The sequence below is a fragment of the Macaca nemestrina genome, chromosome 11, assembly GCF_043159975.1.
Source record: "Macaca nemestrina isolate mMacNem1 chromosome 11, mMacNem.hap1, whole genome shotgun sequence".
NCBI lineage: Eukaryota > Metazoa > Chordata > Mammalia > Primates > Cercopithecidae > Macaca > Macaca nemestrina.
Window position 1 is genome coordinate 60,999,844 of NC_092135.1, and position 3,914 is coordinate 61,003,757.

At 35.6% G+C, this 3,914-nt stretch overlaps 1 pseudogene; it reads right to left on the minus strand.

Moving 5' to 3' along the window:
• Nucleotides 1–2,768: 2,768 nt before the first annotated feature.
• LOC139357286 (large ribosomal subunit protein uL30 pseudogene) lies at nt 2,769–3,544 on the minus strand (annotated as a pseudogene).
• Nucleotides 3,545–3,914: the final 370 nt, after the last annotated feature.

The following is a 3,914-nucleotide window of genomic DNA, read 5'->3' on the forward strand; positions in this document are numbered from 1 at the left end:
TACTTATCGTCTATTTTATTATTTTCTGTTATTTATCATTTTGTTACTTCTATTTTCTTTGGTTTAATTATTTTTTCTAACTTCTTCAGATGGATAATAAAATAATTGACTTTTTAGTTTTTCTTTTTTTTCTAATATATCTCTTTATAAATTTCACTGAAAGCATGATTATAGCTTTCCCCTTTTGGTGATTATAGCTGTATTCCATAAATATTTGTAAGCTGTATTTACATAGCCATCCAATTTTAAATGTTCTCTAATTGTCTGGAAACTGTCTTTGCAAAAATTTTAGCTGAGGAAATTATGACAGTGAAAGAGATCAGACCTAATCTACTCCATCTTGCTTCCAAACTTTTAAGCTGCCCTTGTTCATTCCTGGGCATAGGCCAAACTAACCTTGGGAAGGAATTTAGTTTATGGTTCAACTCTGAAATAAAATCGATAATAACCCTTTCCCAAAAAGATCCCCTTCTTGCGTGGGGACCCATCTTCGTTTGCAGGACTAACACATTAGCTACAAGATTAGAATTTACAGTTTAGGGGTCATGCAGCCTCTGGCTGCAGGAGTCCAAACCTCCCAAATTGTTCCTGGGGATCACATCATTATTGTAAAACCTAAGATCAATGCATCAGATATTTTGCAGACCCTGCACTAGATGGATCAGCTGACACCACCTAGACCTAAAATCTGGCTCAAACACTTGTATCATCCCACCCAGGAACAAAAAGTCAGCAAGAAAATCTCACTTCAACCCCTCTGTGATTCCATCTCCAACCTGACCAATCAGTACTCCCCACTTCCCCGAGTCCCAACCCACCAAATTATCTTTAAAAACTCTGATGTTTGAATGCTCGAGGAGACTGATTTGAGTAATAAAAACCTCTGGTCTCCTGCACAGCTGGCTCTGTGTGAATTGCTCTTTTGTTGCAACTCCCTTGTCTTGATAAATCAGCTCTGTCTAGGCAGCAGGCAAGCTGAACTCATTGGTAGTCACAGTCCTTGTTTCTTTTTGACCCATGGTATATTTAATAGTGTAACGCACAATTCCCAACTATTTAGATATTTTCTAGTTATCTTTGTTAATTCTAGTTTAACTTCACTGTTTTAAAATAATATACTCTGTTTCATTTCAAGCTTTTGAGATTTCTGAGGCTTCCATTATGTCCCCAGCATCAGGATTATTTACCAAAACTGAATCCATTCTGTGACTTAAAGAAATCCGATCCTCAACTGTATCTTCTTCCTATTAAGTTTCTGTTTTGATTTTTTAATTTATGTTATTGTGTTTTTTATAACTAGTATTTCTATTTACTTTTTAATAAATTGTTTCTAGTTTTCTTCTGATGTGTTATATGTTGTTCTACAATTTCATGACAACTTGATTTTAATATTCTGTTTCTATATTCTAGAATTTTGTGCTTCATGTTTAAAAAATGTATTTTCTTTTCTGTTATCTATAGTAACTTTTATTTAATGCCAAACATTGTGTATGAAAAATGTTTTCTTGCTATGGATGATATTGTATTCTTCTAAAGAGGGTGTAATTTTGCTTCTGGCAGGCTAGCTTAGGGATTAATCACTTAACAGTTAACCCTAGCATTATGTAAATTTTGTGAGTTGTGAAGGATGGCTTATGTCTTTCACTCATATTCCTAAGTTGTAGTTCTTTAAGGTTTCCTTTTTCTTTTCTCTGTTTTTTTTCTTTTTCTTTTTTTTTTTTTTTTTTTAGACAGAGTCTTGCTCTGTCTCCCAGGCTGGAATGCAGTGGCATGATCTCGGCTCACTGCAAGCATCACCTCCCGGGTTTATGCCATTCTCCTGCCTCGGCCTCCTGAGTAGCTGGGACTACAGGCGCCGGCCACCACGCCTGGCTAATTTTTTTGTATTTTTAGTAGAGACAGAGTTTCACCGGGTATTAACCAAGATAGTCTTGATACCCTGACCTCGTAATCCGCCCACCTCAGCCTTCCAAAGTGCTGGGATTACAGACGTGAGCCACTGCGCCTGGCCCAAGGTTTTTAACTGAAATCCTGAGTTGTTTGCCCAAAATTCTCCTTGTTCACTTTGAACAATTATTTTGTCCCATCACCCTCATAAAATGGCCAGAAGCTCTGCCCAGTTTCTCAGGCGTTAAGCTATCATTTGTTTACCACCTTTCCATTCTACCAGATACTACATGTTAATTGGCAAATGCCTCAAGAGGAAAAAATGCTTAAATGTTGGGCGCACCTCAGTGTGTTTTCCTTTAGTCCTTGATGTTTATAACTTTCCTAAACCTAAATATGTCTAGAAGATTGGTCTATCTGCATCAACCTAGTCTGTCTTTAACAGAAGTAGAAAAATAATTGACAGCTTCTTGAGGACAGATTTCATGTATGCCTTCAAGTCTCCACTCTAGAATACCTTGCAGATGCCAACAAATGATTTAGAATGCTGTTCTACAGTAATAAATATCCATTTGTTAATTAACACTTTTCTCATTGAAATGTTAATTCAGCATTACACAACCACTGTAATGAGGAAAATAATGCAAAGAAATTAACCAATTTATTACTCTCCCTAATTACTTTCTTCTTTCCATAAGATCATAATTAAATCATTGTTAGTAGCCTTTATATTTTCTTTTAGCCCATGCCCATACAAAATTGTATAAGTATATATACATATACAGACTTTTGGTTTGTTTGTTTTAACAAAAATGGATCTTTTTTTCTCACTTGCTTTTTTTTTTTTTTTTTTTTTTAAATCTGAGAGCAGATACTGTTTATTAACTCACCACATTAGAAAAATCATCATGGTAGACACCGTAGTTCATTCTTCTGATAAGCCTGTTGATCTGTTGCTCCCTGTTGCCAGGATCATCACCTTCTACAAAATAGGTCGTCTTGTTTTAATTCCACCTCATGGAGAGGATAATTTGAAGGCCCACAGGAAGTCGTTTGCTTCTTAAAGCATTTTTCAACAGTATAGATCTCATGAATCAGTTCCTCCGTGAAGATGATGCCATACTTAGCAAGAGATCGAGCAATCAAAGTGTTACCTGTCAAAGCAATTTGCTTCTTATTGATTTTGCAATAACCATCCTTGTAGATTAGTTCATTTACTGACTTCAGATTTGGGTACCCCCATGCAATATATGGTTTTACAGTCCTCAGAATGTTAAATGAACCTTGTTGAACTTCATAAAGGTTCCAATGAAGATTTGATGAAGGTGAAGAAGCTGCAACACCTTTCGGACATTTGAGCTCACACCATTCATACCTCTGATCCTGACAACATTGTTTTGGGTTCTGCAGGTTGGTAGAAGTTGCACCTTTTCTTGCCATCCTACCTATTCGAATTTCTGTGCTGTACATCTGCCTATATTCCTTGTGATAATGCTTCTCTTTTTTCACAGATAAGCTTCCCCCTTGCCTTTTGAAGCATCTTTTGGGCAAACTTCTTTATCGGGTGCTTGATCTTCAGCTCTGTGAAATCCCTTTGCTTTTTCTTAAGGGTTTCTGGCACAGCAGGAACCTTCTTCTTCTCTTTTACATCCTCCATGGTTCCAGCCATAAAACAGGGTGCTTTTCTTATTTAAAATATATCGTCTGTTTCCTCCACATTAACAAAAAAGAGATCTGATTCCTTTTTATGATTTTAATATTATCTAATATGAATTTTATCAATTTCAACACTCACATTAACCAACCATGTTGTGTTTTGTTGGGACAATGTAAAATTTTTATTTCAGGCTTCTATCAATTTTTTTTAAATATTGACTCTTGAATATTTAAAAATTTCTTAAAGTTTATTTCAAAAATATAGTTATTTTAGATGGATGGGTAGGCAGGTAGATAGACTAATTGAAGGCTTATAAAATTTGTGTCTTCTTTTGGTCACCACCTACTTTGAAATCTCTGTTCTGTTTCTA